This window comes from Sminthopsis crassicaudata, chromosome 2 (assembly GCF_048593235.1).
Source record: "Sminthopsis crassicaudata isolate SCR6 chromosome 2, ASM4859323v1, whole genome shotgun sequence".
Lineage (NCBI taxonomy): Eukaryota > Metazoa > Chordata > Mammalia > Dasyuromorphia > Dasyuridae > Sminthopsis > Sminthopsis crassicaudata.
The window spans coordinates 363,365,927-363,388,961 of NC_133618.1; the positions used below are offsets into that span (position 1 = coordinate 363,365,927).

At 35.6% G+C, this 23,035-nt stretch overlaps 1 long non-coding RNA gene across 1 annotated transcript in view; it reads right to left on the bottom strand.

The window, feature by feature from the left end:
- LOC141556596 (uncharacterized) overlaps positions 1 to 23,035 on the bottom strand; it is a 113,003-nt gene that overhangs the window by 88,981 nt on the left and 987 nt on the right. The window contains exon 2 of the long non-coding RNA XR_012486580.1: positions 2,145 to 2,214. This is a non-coding gene — a long non-coding RNA (uncharacterized LOC141556596). The remainder of the gene's footprint in view (positions 1 to 2,144; positions 2,215 to 23,035) is intronic.

Below are 23,035 nucleotides of genomic sequence, written 5' to 3' on the forward strand. Positions count from 1 at the left end.
ATCTTGTAAATAAAAAGCTATTAAAAAAAAAAAGAAATTCTGTTCCAATATCCAATAAGCAGTTAGATAGATTGATTTTTATAATTGAACAAAAGAATTGGAACATAAACTCATCTTTGAAGGTTCACTGAGAACATCTTTAAGATACTTCTAGTAATACACTAGATGATGGAAATGCTATCTTGTAAAATTATAATCAATTATGTCTTTTAATCAGTTGATTTTGCATTTAATAATGGAGCATGTATATAACCCTGTGCAGTATAGCAGGATTTTGGCTGTAGGTAACTTCCCCTCTTTCTAACAAACTAAACTTCTACAAAAATAAGTTGATGAACTTAGTTCCTCTTTTCAACTAGTCCTAAATAATCCCTTTTTATTCCCCAGTCTGTAGAAGTGTATGGCATAAAACAATGATGCAGTTAGTGTATGTTAAGAATTCTCTTAAATTCTGATTGTGAGATTTACTGGTTAATTCAGGTAGTCAGTTTTATAAGAATTTTAAGAAAAGAAGAAAGATATAATTTAGGTAAGATAGCAATTTACCAAAATGTATTAGTATTGAAAGCCCCAACATTCAATCTATCATTGCAAGAAGTCTGAACAATCTGATAAAGAAGGCAAGATATTTAAAAGATTCACCAGTGCCTAGTGCAGTTAGATATAGCTGCATTTCCAACACATTATTGGAAAGATTGAACAATGGTAAATTGTTACACTCAGAAATTTTCATTTTAAATATCAAAGTGATTTTAAATTTCTTAGAATTTGTATAAAATAATAGTATTAGACAATTAATGGAATTGTTACATATTTAAATTTACTTACTTTAATTAGAGCCAATGTGCTATTTACTGTTAATGAAATCTCAGTAGTTATAGTTACTGCATCACTTTTTAAAGTGTGCAGTTAAAAAATTTTGTGAAGCAATTGTGTAATCACAGTTGAAAAGATGTAGTCACATATGACAATATGCTTTATGTGATAGCACATGCATGAACTCTATCAAACTGCCTAATATCTTTGGAAGAGGGGATTCAAAATCTTGTAAAAATGAATGCTGAAATTCTTCTTAACATGTAACTGGGGAAAATATTATTAAAATATGAAAAGAAAGTACATTTCTGATTTAGGACATTTCAGAGTTTCTCTTGGCATCTTTGGTGATTAAGAAAAACCGCTGGCCATCAATTTATTATCAGCTAGCCTAATTAATAAATTGATTATTAATAACCTGAGAGGGGGAAAGAAATTTCATGAAGCATATTTATACTAGTTTATTCTGTAAAATCACTGGACTATTTTTCGGGGGGTGGCTTAGTACTTTTCTTCATTGACTTCATTCTTTGAGTCATTTAGAATAAAATAGAAACAAGTTGTGAACATCTGAATGTTTTAAATTCTATTTTAATGAAATTTTATAGAGTTATGTTAACTATAAGTAACATACCCTTTGGGGGGAAAATTGCTATTTAAATAATATCCATTCATTCTAAATTTTGTTCTCAAAATAAAATGATAGCTGTGTAAAGTCAGAAAATTTAATAATATAGCATATACTAACTATAAGTCAATAATGAAAATCCAATCACAGAATATTAATTTGTCATAAGCAAGTGACTTATACTATATGGGGTATTTTTCTCGTGTCTCCTATCCAGTGTGTTCCCCCAATATCAACTGACCAATTAGCATCAATTAGCATCAAAAGGAATATTTACCAAGAATATATATCAAGAATGAAAGTACAAAAATCTTTCAGACTGGGAGTTCACTCTCCTTTACTACCACAGTCCCTGAGGAAAATAGGCTCAAACTTTGCGGCTGCTAGCATTCCTCCTGAAAACTTCAATTCTGGGTGTGACGCAGCCAATGGATGAATTTCTTTCTCCCTTGAGAACTGAATGTCTTTATTGTCAACTTGATTAACTACAGAGTTGGGCCCAGTCCATCCATTACACATATATTACAAATATATTTCTCAAAGTCTTCTTGGGAATTCAACATTGATATATGTGGATGGTTGGAGAGATAGATAGCTATTCATACATATGTGTGTGTACAGGTTTTATTTATTTTGATCTATATTAGGTCATATACATCTTTCCACAAACTAGCAATAGCCATTTCCCCATACTACTCACCCTGTGGTAGTCCTGTGCAATTCTGTATGAGGTACAAAAAAAGAAAGCACCTTTCTTGCCTCAGTTGGTCCTGTGGGATAGGATAGTGAAAGTAGGTGACTTTGCATTAACCTCCAGATACTATCCCACCCCTAATACTAATCATGGCTATTGGAAACCAAGGCATTGTGGAGCAGATCCAAAGATGTTTACATGAATTTTTTTTTGGAGGGGGGATAGGTTTACTAACCTAGTGACCCACTTGTGGGTCTTTTGACCCGGCAAAACTTAAGAAGAATTTTAGGACTGTGACCAAGAACTCTTGGCTACTTTTAATTCCCTTGCCTACTACTGTTGCCTTCTCAGATTACTTTTAGTTGGAGAATTTGCTTTTATCCTGGGGATTGTAGATATAATTTTATTTAAAAAGTTGTTTATCTGAATCCTCAGTTTCTGAGTGTCTCACTGTACTAGATATAGAATCCTGCCTAGATATGTGGGAGATCTCTACCAAAATCATTAGAAGCCATATCTAGCATTAAACAGCTTTGTAAATGTAGTAGGAGCTCAGAGAAGGAAACTTCAGTGAAGACTAGGAAGGTTTCCTGGGGAAGATAGGGTTCTGGCTGGGCCCTGAAAAATGGAGAAAATTGCATGCAGAGAAGAGGAAAAAAGACATTTCTGACAGGGAGCCTGGTATGAGAAAAGATTTCAGAGGCAAGACTGGCCCTGAAGGATGCCAAACAAAGTAGAGACCAGTTTATTGAGAGCAAGGAATTTATGGAGGTGAGTAATGAGTTAATCATAGTGCCTGGCACACAGTGAGTGCTTACTAAGTGCTTCATGACTAATGATTTGATAAAGATTATAAAAAGCTTTGAATATCAAATAGAGGAATTTGGACTTAATAGTCAGTGGGAAGCATTTGTAGGGAGTTGTGGAATGTTTAAGGAAGATGACTACAGATTGTGGATTTTGGAATAATTTGTGTGACTTGATAATATGGCTGCCTAAAGGGCCAGGCCATTATATAGTGAATTTATGAACAGAATGGGTTGTTCCTCTAAGTCAAGAGCTATTATGCCAGAGGACACTATGGTTTCCTGAGCAGGAATGGCACCTCCCAGGCACAGGATCAGGAATCATTTGGAAATAGTTATAAGCCACAAGCTTTCACCAGTTCATGATTCATTCATTCCAATACCTTGGTCCTCTCTCCTTTTCATACCTTTCTTTTTTCTCTCTCTCTCTCTAGCATCTCATTTACTTTTTTTTTTTCATCTCATTTACTTTAACCCTTCTCCTTCTACCTCTCCATCCTTCCTATTCCTTCTTAGTAAAGTTACGGCAGATGTTTGAAGGAATCACTCCATATTTCTCACCCCAGAAAGTCTCAGTCTCCTGTCTATATATTGGCATTAATTTACTCCAGAAAGGAGAAAAAGTAGAAGGAAAATAGAATGCCAGACATCCTCTACTAATATGTAATCTCCTGAGTAACTGTGCCTTCTTATCTGTTCTTAATTTTTATTTACCTCAGGAGTGATAAATGGTTTGCCTACAGAGTGAACAAGGAGAAAGTGAGAAAAATAGGAAGAGGAAATGAGATCTGAATTGATTTCCCCTCCACTGCTTTCACTGGCCTTAAGAGACCTTTCCTGCCCACCATTCAGGGACCAAAAAGCTGCTGCAGCCTGCCTGGAATTTTCAGCCTGTCACGCAGGCCAGTGTAGTGGATGCTCAAAACAGAATTCCTGGGTTCCAGAGAGAGCCACTAGGATCAAGATTATGCAACTGCAATGGCTGTGGTCTGAGAATCTATTGCCCCTGACTATAACTGACAGATGACAAACCAAACTGATTGTGAGCACGGAAGTTGACAAAATTTTGCTTTTCATTTGAGTTGTTAACTGTGAGAAAATTCAAAATTCTATACTCTTTTTCCTTAATTTTAATCATGACCTGCAGGTGTGAATGCTTTAAGTTTCGGGGGAGAACCCATCTGGGCATCACAAATAACTGTTAACGTAAGAAAAAGGAGTTTTGAATGACTGGAGGAGAGGAGCACCCAATGTAGGAATATTTTACCATTTTATTATATTCACTATGAACTCTACAACCATGTCATGGTGATTGTTTGTGTCCTGTGAATAAGGAGGTTTCAGACGGAGAGTGGGGCCAAACATGGGGGTATCATACCACTTCCTTTCTGAAAAAAAAAAAAAAACCTTCATTGCCTCCTTTTTGACTCTAAGATGAAATATAAATGTCTCAGCCTAGCATTTAAAGTCTACCACTTTCTGGCTTCAGCCTATTTCTTTTGTTGAGACACTTTGCTTCACACAAGTTACATTCCAGCCAAATTAAACTACAGTTTCTAATCTCTCTTCCTGTCCTCAGCTAGATCTGGGCATTCTGCACTGTCATTCCCTCAGGCCTGAAAACCTCTCCCTCCTAATCTCTGTTTAAATCCTCCTTTGAAAACTTCCTTTAATTAAGTCTCATTTTTCAAATGTTATTGGAATTGAGTCAAATTTACCCCCCCCCAAAAAAAAGTATCATTCCCCAAATGATAAATGATCAAAGCTTATGAACAGGCAGTTTTCAGAAAGAAATCAAAATATACAGTCATATGAAAAAATGATCTAAATCATTGTTGATTAGAAAACTGCACATTAAAAACAACTCTGAAGTATCACTTCATACCTGTAAAATTAGCTAACTTGGCAGAAAAGGACAATGACAAAAGAAAGACAAATGCTGGAAGAATATGGAAAAACAGGGACAGTAATGCACTGTTGGTGGAGTTATGAGTTGATCTAACCCTTCTGGAGAATAATTCAAACTATTCCAAAGGGCGATGCAACTGCACATATCCTTTAATTCAGCAATACTACAATTGGGTTTGTATCCCAAAGAGATCAAAAAAGAAATAACTTTGTATTTACCTAATGATTTCAGAAAAACCTGGCCAGATTTATATGAACTGATACAAAGTAAAGTGAGCAGAACCAGAACATTGTAAAAGTAAAAGTAATATTGTGCAATAATCAATTGTAAATAAATTAGCTGTTCTGATCAATACAATGAATCACTATAATTCCAAAGTCCAAAGGACTCATGATAAAAAATATTATGTCCCTCCAGAGAAAGAACTGATGAAGTCTGAGTGCAGATTGAAGCATATTTTTGTTCCACTTTCTTCATTTTTCTCTAGGTTTTAAAAAAATTCTTTTTGGAACATGGCTAATGAAGAAACATTTTATATGATTTCACATTTGTAAATAATATCACATCTTTTGCCTTCTCAATAGGTGGGGGAGGGGCAGGGGAGATATAAAATTCAAAACTCAACATTTTAAAAAAATGAATATTAAGAATAAATTTTGAAAAAGTTCTTTCAATGACCAACAGGATGAATACAGAGAGTCTTGGAGAGACATCAACTGGTGCTGAGTGAAATGAGCAGAATCAGGAGATCATTATACACTTCAACAATGATACTGTATGAGGATGTATTCTGATGGAAGTGGATATCTTCAACATAGGGAAGAGCTAATCCAATTCCAATTGATCAATGATGGACAGAATCAGCTACACCCAGAAAAGGAACATTGGGAAATGAGTGTAAACTGTTAACATTTTTTGTTTTTTCTCCCCAGATTATTTTTACCTTCTGAATCCAATTCTTCCTTTGCAACAACAACAACAAAATTCGGTTCTGAACATATATATTGCACCTAGGATATACTATAACATATTTTAATATGTATGGGAATGCCTGCCATCTAGGGGAGGGGGTAGAGGGAAGGAGGGGAAAAATTCGGAACAGAAGGGAGTACAAGGGATAATGTTGTAAAAAATTACCTACACATATGTATTGTCAAAAAATGTTATAATTATAAAATTAATTTTAAAAATGAAAAAAAAAAAGAAAAAGAAAAAGTTCTTTCAAGGTCTTGTTCAAGTTCCACTACTACTATAACTTTATTCCCTTCCCTCTCTTCATTCCTTAAAACTGACGGTGATCTTTCATCAAATTTTCTTAAATGTTATTTGTCTATTATCTTCTTTGTCCATCAGACAGTTTACCTTTTAGCATACTTGTTGGTCCACTTTTGTAGCTCCCACAATATTATTGGAACTGAGTCAAATTTACCAAAAAGTATCATTCCCCAAAAGATAAATGATGAAAGCATGAATAGCAAAGAGAAATCAAAACTATCTATAGTCGTATTAAAAAAAAAGATTTAAATCATTGTTAATTAGAAAACTTCAAATTAAAACAACTCTGAAGTACCACTTCATACCTGTAAACTTAAGGGCAGATATATTTGTTCATCTCTGTATCTCCAAAGCCCATCATAGTTGTTGTTCTTAATAAATTTCTCTTAAATTGAGGTGAATTTTAGATACCACTATGTACTGAGTATAAACATCTCTCCAGTTGTCCTGATCTATATCTGCTACTGGACCCAGATGGCTCTGGAAAGGAAAGTGAGGCAAGTGACTTTGCACAGCCCTCCCTCACAGAAATCCAATTTACTTGCATGTCATAGCATTACCTCCCTGATGTCATGGTCATTTTCTAGAACAAAGAACAAAGAATAACTTCTGAGAGTAGAGCTGGCCTGAAAGTGGTCAATCGAAAAATTTCTCCCTTCCTTCCTTCCTTCCCTCCCCCTTTCTTTCTTCCTTCTTTCCCCCTTCCCTCCCCCTTCCTTTCCTTCTTTCCTTCCTTCCTTCCTTTCTTCTTTCTTTCCTTCTTTCCTTTCTTTCTTCCTTCCTTCTTCCTTCCCTCCTCCTTCTTCCTTCCTTCCCTCCTTCCTTCTTCTTTCCTACCTTCCTTCCCTTTGTCCTTCTTTCTTTTCCTATCTCTGTAAATATCTCTTGTAACCAGAAGGAAAACATTCCCATAGGTATACAGATACAAATATGGAGAATAAAACAATCCCTACTCCTAAAGAATATGCACTCTTATAGGAGAGCAAATAAGCACATTTATAAATATGTACATTATAAATATCAAGAAAATAAATGCAAGGTAATTAAAAAAGAAAGATACTAGAAGTTTAGGGAATCCAGAAAAGTTTCAAGTAGAAGATGGTGTGCTTGAGTTGTCTCCTGAAGGAAAAGAGGCACAGGTGATGACGAGTGGATACATTCCACAAGTTACAGAAGCCTACTCAATGGCGTTATTCTCCAAGCACGACCAGAATGTTCTGCTTGCTGCCAGTCCAAGTGAAAGATGTTGCAGAGACTTCCAGAAAATCATATGATGACATATATTGGAAAGGTTCTGTTTCCCAGTTTGGAGCACGCATAAACATCCCATAATTATTCTGGTCTAGTAAAAAATATATATACATATATACATATATATATATAACCAAGAAACAAAATGCTAATTGGTTGCTGAGCTGGAATTCTCTTTTTTTTTTCCTTTAACACTTTTATTTTTCCAATTACATGGAAAGATAGTTTTCAAAATTCATTTTTTACAAGATTTTGAGATCCAAATTTTTTATACCCCCTCCCCATGATAGCATGCAATCTCATATAGGTTATACATGTACAATCATTTAAAATATATTTCTATATTAGTCATGTTGAAAAAGAAAATTCAAAACAAAAGAGTGAAAACCACAAGAAAGAAAAAGCAAACAAACAAAAGTGGAGGGGGGAGATAGTATTCTTCAATCCACATTCAATCTCCATAGCTCTTCCTCTGGATGCAGATGGCATTTTCCATCCCAAATTTATTGAAACTGTCTTAGATCACCACATTGCTAAGCTGGAATTGTACTACATTCAGGAGGCTAAAGGAAATTAATTTCTCATCCCCTTTCCTGCTAACTATGCTCAAGCGAGGGAGCAAGGGTCTTTGGGGGGCCCGGCTGTTGTTCCTATCTTTGATAGCTACCCTTCCTGATTTTAGATAAAGTGACATTAGAGATCAGTACAACATTGTGAGCTTAAAATAGGTTGGAATAGTGACAGAAATCCAATAGATCTAGAGTCCATGATGGACTTCAAATTCAAAAGAGCAGAGCAGAGTCTGGTCCAATGACAGTAGAAATGCAAAGTCATCTATCCATTGACCATGCAACCTTTAGAAATGAAGTTGGGGAGCAATGACTCACAGAGAAATTCTCTAAGTTTGAATGGGACTAGTGGACGGAAGAATATTAAGGGAAAGCATTTGTCCTTCTGTTCTTACAGTATCTTTTCAATAAATATCCCTCACTAATGTTGAATAGTTATCTAAAAGTAAAGTGCTAACAAATCATTAAGATACTGAGGAGAACACAGAGAATCGGGGCCCAAACCAATAGTATTAGAGAAAAACACTCCTAACCCTTCGGGATTTCCCCTAGAAATCTAAGGGAATATATAGGTAGCCTTATTCTGATATTGTAATGGTGTAGGTAAAAAACAAACACCTGAACATGTGGGAGCTGTGTAAGTAGAGAATAGAAGTTGGATGTCAAAAATTTTGTGGAAGAAGAAAAGGAACCATTTGACAACTGGTTGTATATGTGGGATTAGGACAAGTAAGGAGTTCAGAGACTGCATTACACAGAAAGGTAAATTTGGATATAGGGGCAGGCTTTAGGGGGAAGTTGAGTCAGTCAATTAACATTTATTAAGCATCTACTATTGCCAAGTGTTGTGCTAAACACTAGGGATACAAAGAAAGGCAAAAACAGTCCCAGGTCTCAAGGAGCTCAGGGTCTAATGGATTGTGAACAGCATGAAAATAACTATATACAAATAAGCAATATCTAAGATAAATTGGAATTAACAGACAAAGCATTAAGTTTCAGGACTGGGAAAGGCTTCTTAAAAAAGGTGAGACTTCAGCTGAGACTTCAAGGAATCAAGGAAAGCCAGGAGGCAGAAATGAGTTCAGAAGACATGCCAGGGATGGAGGACAGCCATAGAAAATGCCCAGCGTTGAGAGAGGGAGGCGTTTGTGTAAGCAACAGCAAGGAGTCCAGTGTCACTGGATGACAGTAAATGAAGAAGAATAAGGTATAAAAAGCATAGATGGTAAAAAGGAAACAGGTTTTGGAAAATTTTAAAAGGCATACAGAGGATTTTAAACTTGATTTTGTAGGCAATAGAAAGTCATGGGAATTAATTGAATTGGAGGAAGGGGGAAAAGGTCAGATTCAAGCTCTAGAAGATCAGTATGACAATTGAGTGAAGAATGAATTGGAGTGGGCAATGAGACAGAAGATCAACCAGCAGATTTCAAATAGTCTAGATGTGAGGTGATGAGAGCTTGGACCAGCCCCTCAGATTGTCAGAGGAAAGAAGAAGGAATACATGATAAAGTTCCATGATGGATATAATGAGCTTGAGTCTCTTTACAACATCCAGTTTGAAATGCCCAGAAGACAGCTTGTACTGTGTGACTTTGGCAGATTGCTTTAAATGAGCCAATTCCCTAGACATGGGATTGTTGGGAAATGAATGGGTAGATTAAAAAAAATAAAGGATCCAAAAATCAATTCAAAAATATTTTATGGTTCCAGTGGAACACTGCAGGGCACAAGTCAGACATCTGAGCAGGGTATGACTCACCTTCCCTCCCTTAACCTTTAAAGGATTATGTTGGGTCTGAGGATCAATTTTCTTTCATCTGGAGAAAGGGTTTGGAGAATGAGTGGGTCTCAAAATACCTGCTTTGGGGAGAGGCAAGGGTATAGCATATCAGCCCTTGTAGCTTTATTTTTTCTATAGCCTGTCAAATTTCAAGTATGACCCAGTCTTTATGTGACTGAGACTATCTGGGAATGGGTTAAAGTGAGCAAGAACCCGGCTAATCTGAGCAAACTGAATTATACCATGAGGCCTAGAGGATTAATCAAATTTAAGGGAAGTGACTATACCATAACAACTAAACTGTCCGGGAAAGATTGGAATTGCATATAGAAATCTATACATCATCTTTGTAGAAATAATAATTAAACCAATGATAAGGTCAACAAGAGAGAATTTTGGAAGAGAAGAAGGCCCAGGATAATTTTAGAGAATATCATCTTTCAGGGGAAGTGGTTTGGCTGATCAGACATCAAATAAGAATGAGAAGAATTGGTTGACAGGAAGAGAAACAAGAGACAAAAATAAGGGGAGGAATATGGAACAAGAATGGGACAGTGAAGGACAAGAATTCTGTTTTCATTGCTTAATATTTATTCTTGCCTGCAAACATAAGCTGCAGTTGGAGTGAATACTATTTCCCAGCATATTTTAAATCTTGGATAGTTTTTCTGGAATTACACATGTGAAAAAGATTTTCCCAAATGTTTCATATACAATGAGGAGGGATGAAAAATTGTATTACAAGTCTAAAACTCTAATTGGATGAAAATATCTCTAAGGAGAAAGATATTTGCTGTTTTAAAATATGCCAGTTTCACTTAAGAATGTCCTTGAAGCAATAAAAATCATTAATTTTTAAAAATTTATCCCTTAAGAACACATCTTTTACATTCTAGGTGATGAAAAGAGAAGTACAAATAAAGCACTTCTACACCAAAGTTGTTTAGAAAAAGAGCAGCACGTGCACGACAGAGTTTTCAAGCTGAACTCATTGCTTTCTTCACAAAGCACTATTTTTCTTTTCTTTTTTCTTTCTTTTTCTTTCTTCCTTTTTTTGAGGCAGAGTTAAGCTCAGCATCATATAGCTTAAGTGTCTGAGGTTAGATTATTCTGATTCAATTGTTAGTGATATTTACAAATGTGATCTTTTTGGATATATAATGACATGTGTCACTATTTGGAAGTTCTGTATGATGCAATGAACAACTAATATTTTCTAAATATACAGTGCTGACATTACAAAATCACATGTGGATAAAAAAATCCATTCTAAGTGTAAGATGGTCTAATGAATTTTAATGTAACTGAGTTTAAAAAGTTCATTGACCTGGCTTCTGCTTTGCAACTAACCCTTTAACTAATTACCACTTGCCCAGTTTTTGGTGTTGAATTATCAAAAAATAGCCACAGTTTTCTGAAAAGGCTACTAAAATAATCCTTTTTTTTTCCAACTATATTTCTGTATGAGAATTCATAATCAGTTTCAATTTCTAATATGTTAAATATTGATAGATATAACCCATGTAAACAAACAAAAGCACTTTGGGGGTACTCAATAATTTTTAAGAGTGAAAAGGGGCCCTGAGACCAAAAAATTTGAAAACTGCTACCTTATTTATGGATTGCTTTCCTTGTTCCTTTGAGAATTACTTTATACCCATTTAAAAGTTGTACTTTTAAAATGAATATTCCTTATCTGATTTTACTAGTCTTGTACAAACTGATTTTAGATGACGTTAGAGGTTCCCAGCTAAGCAGGGTTTGGGGCTTGATCCTAATGAGGGAGATTTATCATTTGGTACGTTCCTCTTTGGGCAGCTAGATGGAGCCGTGGATAGAGTGCCAGCTCAGAAGTCAGGAAGAGCTGAATTTAAATATGATCTCAGAGATTAGTTGTGTGATCCTGGGCAAGCCACTTTACCCTGTTTGCCTCAGTTCCTCATCTGTAAAATGAGCTGGAGAGGGAAATGACAAACCACTCCAGTATCTTTGCCAAGAAAACCCAAGTGGGGTCACAAAGAGCCAGACATGAATGAAAATGATTGAACAACTTTCCTCTTTTGAAAGCAGTAGTTTATATGAATGTAGACTACAAAAGAAATCAAGCTCCATCCAATTTCATCCACAAGTCTATTTCTACCCAAAACTTTTCTAAGTGTTATTAAAGGTTGATAACTGTGGATACTCTTGTCACCATGGGAGACATTGTTTCTCTCAATAAACTTTTATATAGCAGTTAATTTGTAAAAATTCGTGTAGGCTGGCTACACATCATCATCAACTGTTTTCCCAAAACAAATGTCTGCATCTCTCTGAGCCAGCCTGATCCAGGAAAACCCAGATTCCTTGAGATTATAAACTAGGGGACATTTCCTCAGCTGACAGAGGATTTTCCACTTTATACAAGTATTCACAGTGGGAGTCCTTTAGGGGGCAAACTTCCAAAGGACATTTCATTTTGTTCCATTGTGAAAATTAGATTCTCATGCAACTTTTCAAAAACATTGTGCATCTGTATAGTACATTGTGGTCCATATCCACCACAGGGTGATCAATACATTGGTAGGGGGAGGGAAGCAGGGGTGCAAAAACACATGATAATCAGTTAAAGGAACTGCAATATTTATTGTGAAAAGGGGAAGTTAGGTGATTCATTGAATAGAGTACTAAGCAGGGACTCCAGAAAATCTACCTTTATTTAAAGGTCCCAGTCCCAGACACTTACTAGCTGTATAACCCTAGCCAAGTCACTTTACATTTGTCTGCCTCAATTTCCTCATCTGTAAAATGGAGGTATAAATAATATCTATTTCCCAGGATTGTTATGGGACTCAAATGAAATCTTGAAGTGCTTAGCAAGTGCCTAGCACATGGTAAAAACAATATAAATGTTATCCATCATTATCACTCTTAAATGAGATAATATTTGTAAATGCTTTGCAAAACTTAACATGCTATATAAATGTTTATTATTGTTATTATTTAAAGTAGAGTGGGCTATATAGAAGGAGAATTAAATCTATTTTTCATGGTGCCAAAAGACAGAGTTAGGAACAAAGGGCAGAAATTGTGGAGAAGCAAATTTCAACCAGATGTTAGGAAAAACCTGTTAGCAAGTAGAATTGTTGAAAAGTAGAATGTACTCTCTTGGGAGGTGGTGAGTTTACTCTCGTGGGATATCTTCAAATAGAACCTGAATAATATTGTCCAAAATGACAGAGCAGATGCTCTTAACCATTTTTTATATTATTTTTATAATCTATTGTACGTTTTTGGCAGTCTGATGGACCCTATGGTGCCCTTCTTAGAATAATTTTTAAATGCATAAAATATATAAGATTTCAAATGAAACTAATTATATTGAAATTTATACACACATATATATATGTATGTATAAACATATATATTTTTCATATATTTTTAAAACAAGTTCATAGGCTCCAGGTTATAGAAGGAGAAATATTGCTTATAGGGTTAAAGTAGATTGCAATGAAAATAACTCATGTTAACATGGCACAATTAGAGATCTATTCCAGATGTGAGCTGACATGATTTTGCAAGGTCTTACTCAAAAGAAAAATAATTCATTTCAGGAAAAAATGTCCTGAGTCACTTTCCATTCAATGAGGCAACTTCTGAATTCATCTTCACTGCACTAGAATAGGGACATGTTCATACTTATATATGGTTCCTACACCAGCTGCTTCAATATTACTCAATGGACAACTCAATATATAAAATGATCTGTGAACTCCCCAGAGGCATAGACATGTCTGCTCCTTTCCCTCACCTGGGCACTGCACTATAAAGTTCCCTGAAGCCCTTGCACATACATGAGCTCTTATTCCTCACATGCCTCATAAAAGAGGGAAAGCATTGCTGTTCCCATTTTACAAGTGTAACCTTTGTATCAGGAGTTGTTTCATGACCTGAAGGACTTGGAGAACACTTTAATTTTCTTGACTCATAGGCCCCTACCTAGGAAACCTGGGAACATGTAAGTATAGTAATCCTCACACAATCACAGAGAATTTTTTTTTGAGAAGAAAACAAATTAGACATACTTAAATAAGGAATCAATAATCTAAATATTTGTGTAAGTCCCTAGATACACTCAGAGTCCCAAGAGGAACCCAAGGGTTTTCCCACAAGTCTGTCTTGGCCTGCTTCTCCTAGATGTTTCTTGTTACACAAAGAATAAAGGTATGTTTTCCTTTCCCCTCTTTTTTCTTCTTTCTTTATTCCTGTTTCATCTCTGGGCTAACATCTAGTCCCCCAGTTTCCCAGATCATATTTGAGTGAGTGTTGATAGAATTCTTTACTTGGTACAAGATAATGGGAAATCTTTCCCCTCGATGTTGCTGCCTTCTCCCTTCAATTCTTTCTTCTAATGCTTCTACAGCCTTCCTCTTCAGCTCATACATTTGCCAACCTACTTCAGAGCCTCAGGGGCCCTCACCAGGACCACAGCAATAGTATTCTACTGGGGCTTTTACTTCAGATTTCTAATTCCCTTTTTCCCCTCTCCTCTAACCTATACTTCATATAGTTGTAAAAAATATATTTCTAAAGCATAAATCTGATTATGTCATTGTTTTACTCAATAAGTTTTAGTTGTTCCTATTGCCTCTAGGATCAAATACAAACTCCTGTATTTGACATTTAAACTTTTCAACCTAACTCCAACCTACCTTTCCAAGCAAATTGTATATAGTCCCATTTCCTGAAGTCTACAATCTTGTGTCCTGCTTTCTAGAGCCCCCACACCGGGGTGATTAAAATATACCATCCCAGTGGAGAAACTTATTTGTAGTCTTTCCCACTTTTATACTCTTACCCTTATGTAACAAAACAACACTGGGCATGTGCTAAGTATATACTGCACACGTGGGACCATATAAACAACTTGCTATCATTGTAGATTGCCTTCTGGTACACTCTTCCACCTGGTATCACTCTGCTACAATCACAATACAGATTGTCACCGCCCCCTGACTTCTCAGGAAGGCTGAGAGCCCTTAGGGGAGACCCAAATCATTCATTGTTAGCAGGTTCCCTTTGAGCTGAAGAGTCTTATACCTCACCCAGAGTTTCCTCATTGTCTGTGACCTTCTACATAATCTAACCAGACAGATCTCTTTTCATTCCTTATGCAACATCTCCTATTACTGTGTTTGCACTGACTGTCTCTTGTGCTTCAAATGTACTCTATTTTCATTTCTGTCTCTTAGAATCCCTAATTTCACATATCAGGGAAGAGTCCATGGCCAGACAAGACATAAAGAAGTTCATAAAATGTAAAATGGATAATTTTGATCATGCAAAATTGAAAAGTTTTGCACAAATAAAATCAATGCAGTTAAAATTAGAAAGGAAATGATTAAGTGGAGAAATTCTTTGTAGCAATTTTCTCTGATAAAAATCTAATTCCAAGATATATGAAGAATTAATTATAATATGTAGAAATGACAGTTAATACTAAATAGAGAATTGTCACTACTGTTGAAGGGGTGATAGGAAGGAAACTACTATAATGCACTGTTGGTGAAGCTGTAAATTGCCTAACCAATCTGGAAAGTAATTTGGAACTATGCCCTTAAAGTGTATATATATATATATATATATATATATATATATATATATATATACTTTGACCCAGTTATATCAGTACTAAATCCTTATCCCAAAGAGATCAACCTCCTAGTTACCACCATTACCACTACTACTGCCACTCCCATTACCAGCAAAACAGCATTCATTATTCCTCTACTAGAGCACCAAGGGACAAATATAGACATTCTGCTCCTAAGAGAAAATTTGCTCTTTATTTTCCTCTTTCATGAGGAGTTGCTACTAGTGACTAGTCAGATCTAACACAGTTAGGTTGTGCATCAGACAGCGGGCAAGACAGAGTCAGTAAGACCCAGCTTCCTGAGTTCATATCTGGCCTCAGGCACTTACCAGGTATGTGACACTAGGCAAGTCACTAAACCTTGTTGGCCTCAGTTTACTCATTTATAAAATGAGCTGGAGAAGGAAATGGGAATTATTCTAGTATCCTTGCAAAACAACAAACAAACAAATGACATCACTGGATACAACTGAACATGAATAAAATCTCCAAAATTTCTGGCTCTGTAGAAGACAACCAACAGCATCCCAGGCTCATAGCATGGTATACAATCCTATTTAGTTCTCAGATTCAAGATTGAGTGGTCTACATAAATCTTGATTTACCCAGTCTTCTTTCATCCCACTATTATGAAGTTTTAACAACAATCACATTAAGTTAGCAACTCTCAGCTGGAAGGCCATTTTACTAGGCATTTTCAGAATAGTTAAGGTTCATGGGGATACACAATTCCCTGAGCACCGCCTACATCACAGCCATGAAGAGAAAACACTACAGATGTCATGTAGATTCTCTTCCTTACATAATCTTTTCATTCCTCATATATCACAAAATTTCCAAAACCAAATCTCTAAGGACTCACATCAATAATACCTGAGAGAAAAGCTTCAGAGTGCTAGTTAAAGAAAAACCTAGTGTGTTCTGCAAGTATTGGTAGGTGTAGTGGAAAGGAGACGAAATTTGTAGCACTAAATTGGAACCTGGGTTCACATCTTGACTTTGCCAATATAAATACTAATCTGATATTAGGAAAATCCCCTTAACCTCCCTAGGTCTCTGTTTTCTCATTAGTAATAAGAAGTGATTAGGTTAAATACCTTCTATGGCTCTTTCCTCTTTTGGGACTCTCTAATTTTATTCTCTTACAAGCTTCTACTAAGAAGACAAGATGGTCAAAAAACTGGGCTCACACTTGCTACCTTAGTAAATACTACATTGGCCAAAAGTAGTACTTACTTGAAGAAGCTTGAGTTTTTCTTCAGTCAAAGCCAAAATATCCAGAATAACACTTGAATATGGAAATATCAAGATAGCTATGCCCCCCTCCTTCCAGGTACCCAGGGCTTCCCTGGGAGTTTCAGATGTCCTATGATGAACTCCTGGTGTGAATAGTCCTTGTCACTAAATCCATAGAGGTCTTCTCTTCTTAGAAGCTATAAAGAGAAATGCCTTCAGATTTGTTCACAGAATGATTCAGGTATAGTGGCCTACTAACAAGCACAGTTAAGCTTTCCAGTTCCTCAGTCTTTATATTCATTCCACTCCTTGGCCCTGTGAGTCCTAAAGGAATGGATCTAGGAAGAGTCATTTTCTAAGGTACCATCTGACCCCAAATCCTTCACTTTCTACTGGTTTCTGACTCCTGTCCTGTTGCTGTCATACCTAGAATGCATTTAGACATATTCAGCACACAGGAGGTTGTCCTGACCACATTGACAACAGCAGACCAACCCTATGGTACCCCTAGGTACAAAACCAATATTTTAACTTTTTGACCCCCGAACTTGAACAGTCTCTTAGTGAGCATGTTCCCAGATCTGGAATTGGTTCATCAAATCCCCCTTTTATACTGCTCAATACTTGGCCTGGAAGCATAGGGGCCATTTTGGCTAGTATATACATGTATTTCCTTAGAGTTTCCCTTATTGTTTTTCTTCTTGATCACTTTTATTACTTGTGAATAACAAAAGTCCTGTTTTTCAGACAGTTTTAGTTGCCATGATAACATTTCATCATCTAAGTTCCCTTTAATTACTCAGGCAAACCTAATATAATCCATGCTCCAAATGTCACCATATCTTTAATCACTACTTAAATCTAATTTTTATTGAAATCTTCTGTTTTTTATATCACTTGTATGTTGTGTGTATGTGTATGTTGTTCCATACTCTTTGTCCTCAACCACTGCAAAAAATGATAGAGAAGTACATTGACTCTAGGTGAAGTTTGATCATTATAATTTAAACTGATTTTTTATAATTTTATTGATGACTTCTATTTTTTACTTCAATGTCATTTCTGTATATACCTCTTCCCCCTGGTGATCCCTTTCTTGCAGCAAAGTTAAACAAAATCAACAGAAATGATGACCTTGTCAAGCAGTACATAAAGTCTACCCTCCATATTTACCCCCTTTATCCAATGAAAGGATTGTAGTATAACCTCTTATTTCTTCCCTGGGGTCAAGATTGGTTAGCAGAAGGTTGGGCTGAGTATATATAGTAAATTTTATTTACATTATTGTAGTTCAATGATTTTTAATATTTTTATTCATGATACAAATTAGTCTTGGCATTGAGGTACATCTATAGAACTAAAAGCTGGGCAACTGAATATAATTACTAGTATATATAATATATATAATATATAATTACTACTCTCCCATACAGTTCAAGGTACCTTGCTGAAACTCTTAGTACTTATTTGAAAATTACTGTAGCCACACATTTTCTGTAGCAATTTTTCTAACCTTAGTATGCAATTGGACATTTATGCCTCTTAGTTGCTTCTCATTTTGCTCCTCTTGGGTTATTATTATATAGATCCTCAGAATTCTCTTTACCTTTGAAAGAATTAAGCAGAGCCCCAAAACGTTGATCTTTTCATTTTCAATGTGTTCTGCTCATCAACTGCAGGTTCTTTGAAATTTTAGCAACAGCCCTATTTTTTCTGATACCTGTCACTCCTATAGCATTTTAATAGAATATGGCAGTTAGAATTCAAATTTTTCTTTCTTTCTGGGGCAATGATATACAGTTCTAGATAATAATATCGATTTCTTAAATGGGCCTCTTTTAATATATAGCACTTGGCCAGAATCTTTGCCCATTGTTTTGGTGACATGACTATGTTTGAAGTTGGTAGAGAATTCCCCCACCATTTTTCCCTATTGATATTAGGAATTTTTTTTCTACTACATAGAAAGTATTTGTGTGTTACTACTTTGCACTTTCCCATGTCTCTCTAGAAAATTTGGAAGACTCTAATGCTTCAGAGAACTTATTCTAGAAAGCATTTCTATTGTTCTCTTTCCTAAACATTTTACCCATGATTCTGTACGTGTCTAGAGACCCCAAATCAGTCTTTCAATTGTGTCCTCATCACCTATATTCACCAAACGAGAAGTTATTTATGGATCTATATTCATCTACCTCTTTATTAAAGATTCATAATCAAGTCAAAATTACCTTTGCTGCTATGAAAAACATGACAACCTACTACCCTTTGGCTCCATTTAATTTATCTGGGATTATGAATTATGAGTTGCTTAGTCTGGAGCTCTGACCACTATTCCCTCTAATTTTCTTTTCCCTTTGTAAACAAACTATTAAACACATTAATCCTCTACCTTTCCCTCTATTTAAAAAAAATACTTTGAATTGAATATATTGAACATATTACAATATACATAGATATATTACATATCTAGCAAGGGCAGCCAAGTGGTATGGTAGATACAGTCCCAAACCTGGAATGAGGAAGACCCATAGGAAATAAGGATTTGAACTCAGGATGAGTTCAAATTCAACTTCAGAGACTTACTAGCTGTGTGACTCTAGGCAAGTCATTTAACCCTGTTTGTCTCAGTTTCTTCATCTATAAAATGAGTTGGAGAAGGAAATGGCAAAATACTCTAGTATCTCTGCCAAGAAAACTCCAAAATGAGTCAAAAAAATGTCAGACATACAGAAACAAACAATAACAAATCTAGCAGTGATAGAGGTATGGTTTTAGCAGGGTGAAGGGGTAGATGATTAAAAAAAAAAATTGGTGAACAGTAACCTACTCTGTCTTTTTGGCCTCTACTTTTACATGAGTAATATCTGTCTTTTCCACTTCCTCCCTTCAGATATGACTTCCCCTAGTAAAAGTCTCCAGCTAAGGAGGAAAGGGAGAGTGGAGCATCTTTCAAACTTGAATATCAAAAAACTTAGCTAGTCTTTGAGGCCTGAAAGACTTCTTCAGTTAGTTTACAAATTCTCCCCCACCAGGACTACCTCCAGTTGGATCTAGATATTGGTGAAGATTCATATATTCTTGTTGCTTTTTTAAGACTACAAAAAATAGGGGGCAGCTAGGTGGCGCAGTGGATAGAGCACCAGCCCTGAATTCAGGAGGACCCGAGTTCAAATCTGATCTCAGACATTTAACACTTCCTAGCTGTGTGACCCTGGGCAAGTCACTTAACCTCAGCCTCAGGGGGGGAAAAAAAAGTCTACAAAAAATACATATCATGTTTCCATGATTGTACATATTTAGCCCATATCAGATTGCATGCTCTCTTGAGAAGGAGGAAAGGAAGAGAAGGAAGAAGAAAAATTTGGAGCCCAAAATCTTCTACAAATGAATGCTAAAAACTATTTTACATGTAATTGAAAAAAATGAAATACTATTTACTTTAAAAATATGAATAAAATTTTATTGTTGTTCCTCTGAGTCTCCAGTTTGGAGCCAGGAAATGCCTCCCAATAGTAATAAAATCCATCAATCTTGCTCTGATCATAAACTCCCTTATCTCCAAGGGTACATACAGATTAATACCACAATGAATTACATTTATCTTAAAGAAACCAGTTGCTTCTCCCTAAGAAAAAATGTCCAGGGCCAGACCATTTACAAGACATTCAAAGTACAATTAACTCTAATATGATATGATTTGGGAAAATAGGTGAAGACAAAGTCCTATCCTTCCTGTCAGGTTAGAGCCTATGATGCTGAAGTTGTGTGTGTTGTAGCTGGATTGAGGGGGAGTTCCTGAAGGATGATCTGGCTGCAGTGTAGTCTCCTGGCTCCCCACACAGTAGTACTAGAAGGGGCATGGAGCAGCCGGCATGTTCAGCAGAAGCAACACTAGGGGGAGCCCAGACAGAGGCACTTAGCAGCCCAGAGTCCCTGGTGGCAGAGAACAGGTTGGGGAAGGAGGGGAGAAACTATAGCTTCTGCTTCCACATCTAAGCTCCTCTACAACTTGAGCAGTATGGGGTGGGGGGTAGAGTATAAAGGTCATGATTCCTCTAGGAAAGTGAATTGTGTCAAGAAGAGAGGAGCTGGGCTGGGCTGGACTGACTTGTTTCCCCAGAGCTGGAAGCCCCACTTGTCCCTTTGGGGAATTGGGTGAGGAGAGATAGGCTATGGACCAGAGATGTACTTCTTACCTGAAAAATTAGTTCTGTTCTCATCATGCCTTCTGGAACAAACCTATTAATGAATATTGAAGGACTACTATATTGAACAATAGTGATGATAATGGGTATCCTTGCTTTATCCCTAATCTTATTGGGAAGGTTTCTAGCTTATCCCCATTATAGATAATGCTTATTGATGATTTTAGATAGATGCTGCTTATAATTTTAAGGAAAACTTTATTTATTCCTTTGTTCTCTAGTGTTTTAATAGAAATGGGTTCTGTGGTTTTTCAAAAGATTTGTTTTGCATTTATTGAGATAATTATGTAATTTCAATTGTTTGCTTATTGATATGGCCAATTATATTGATGATTTTCCTAATATTGAGCCAATTTTGCATTCCTGATATAAATCTCCATGGTTATCCTTTTGATATATTACTGTAATTACCTTACTAATATTTTGTTCACAATTTTTATATTCATTAGGGAAATTGGTCTATAATTTTCTTTCTCTGTTTGAGCTATTTAGGTATCAGCACTTTACTTGCATTAGTTGTTCTTTAAATGTTTGGTAGAATTCACTCATCCGGCTCTGAGAATTTTTCCCTAGGGAGTCTGTTAATGACTTGTTCAATTTCTTTTTCTAAGATGGGATTATTTAGCCTTCTATTTCCTGATATATTAATTTAGATAATTTATATTTTTGTAAATATTTATCAACTTCACTCAGATAATCAGGCTTATAGTCTTATCAATCATATAGGTGGGTAAAATATTTCCTAATAATTGGTTTAATTTCTTCTTCATTGGTGGTGATTTCATACTATTCATTTTGGATATTAGATATTTGTTTTTCTTTTCTTTTTTTAAATCAAATTAACCAATGAGTTATATTACTGGTTTTTCAATAAAACCAGCTTCTAGATTTATTTATTAGCTCAATAGTGTTTTTTAACTTTTTTAAAAAATGTATTTATTTAAAACCTAAAAAGGAAAAAAATATTGTCATGTGCATAGCAGAACATAAGGGAGTGTTCAAAATATGTAAAAATAAATTTCTATTTCAAGAAAACCTATATGATAGAAGATGTATTTAGAACTGTCCATTTTTCCTTTGCTTTCTTGTAGATTTTCTTTTGTTCTCTACTGTACACTTTCCCCTTTCCTCCCCTTACTTCCCCCAAGCAGAATAGAGTTAAGCACAAATATATTTATGTACGCACACATACACCTACATGCATACATATACATATACATATACAGACACACACATTTAAAACAACAGTAATATGGCTGACATAAAATATAGATTTTTCTTTTAATTTTAACTTTGTCTGAGATGAATGATTATTACCCCTCCTTTTTTGATAATGAATTCTACTCCTGATCATTGTTATTATGTTTGTGTGTATCTTTTATTTCCCGTCCCTATTCTCTTCTACTTTACTTCTGCTCCTTAACTTGCTATGGAATTATTTAACTTCCAAGGATCCCTCCCTTCTATTCTCCCCCTAGTCTTTCACTCTCTCTTTAATCTCTCCATTTCCATTAATCTATTGATCTACACACCCTTTTGTACTCTACCTTATTTTATCCTACCCTTTCCTTCCCTCTTTAACCCTTTCCCATTAAACCACACAATTTATTCCATTCCCATTATTCTACATACCCTTCTATATACCCTGCCTTATCCTATTTTCCCTCTCTTTTATTTATAGACATCGGAGGGTTTTGTTAATATTGTTCCCTCTTTAACCCATTCCCAATGTGAGTAGGATTTCAGAACTACCAGCCCTTCTTCCACATCTAATTCCTTTGTGTTGGTCTTGCTCTTGCACCTCATTTGTGTTGCCTAATTACAGTTTTTATACTTTTTACTATATATTTTTGCTTTTTAGAGTCACAGTTCTGCCCCAATTTTTCTTTTGGACTACACAATTACTAATGCCAACCTTAGACAAATTATTTACATTTCCATGTATAAAACATAAACAGTTTGTCCTTATTGAGTCCCAATCTTTGATGTTGGCTCTTATATGTTAAATTTTGTATGGAGGTCAGAAATGTTTACCACAAAATCTGACATTGAATATCCATTTTTAAAAATGCAATATTATACTTAATTTTGCTGGATGTAATATGTTTGGCTGCAAATCTAGTTGTTTTTTGTTTGTTTGTTTGTTTTTTTGTTTTTTTTTTATTGTCTATATATTACATTCTAGGACCTATGGTCTTTTATTGTAGCTGCTGGGAGGTCTTGTG